Here is a 553-nt window from a genome sequence, read left to right as displayed (position 1 = left end):
CCGCCCCCGCGCTCCGACCTGTCGGAGGCCGCGCATGGGCACCAGGCGGCGCCCGCGGCTGGGTCCGGCGGGTCAGGACCTGGGTTTAGGCTTCGCGGGTGGGGACGGTGCGCAGCGCCTGGAGGGTGACGCGGCGGAGAACGCTAGTGGCCGCGGTGCTGAGTGACTGAGGGTGTCGCTTTCCGAAGTTCCAGCTTCGGAATTTGCTCCGGATCTCCCCGCCCCCCGCGCCCCGCGTGTGTTGTTTTTCGGAGCGGGTACAGCGAGCTGCAGCCCTTCTCGCCCTCTGCTCGCGCTTTTCTACGGCGCGGCGGAACCTAGCACATCTTTTAGTGCGTGCATTAGCACCGTGACCTCGTTCATCAACAAACAGTCCCTATTTGGGATTGCCCTTTATGCTTTTTTTTTTTTTTTTAGGATCCTTGGCCTTTGAGGTCCTCACGGCACTATTTCAACAGCTGAAGAAGGAATTATTCGAGTTTTAGCAGAATCTTGAGCTCAGTGAGGCGCGAGGGTGACAGTGGATGAAAGCCTCCTTGGCGCTTCTTAACCA

Source organism: Canis lupus, chromosome 15, assembly GCF_048164855.1.
Source record: "Canis lupus baileyi chromosome 15, mCanLup2.hap1, whole genome shotgun sequence".
In the NCBI taxonomy this organism is placed as follows: Eukaryota; Metazoa; Chordata; class Mammalia; order Carnivora; family Canidae; genus Canis; species Canis lupus.
This window is presented reverse-complemented; position numbering follows the sequence as displayed.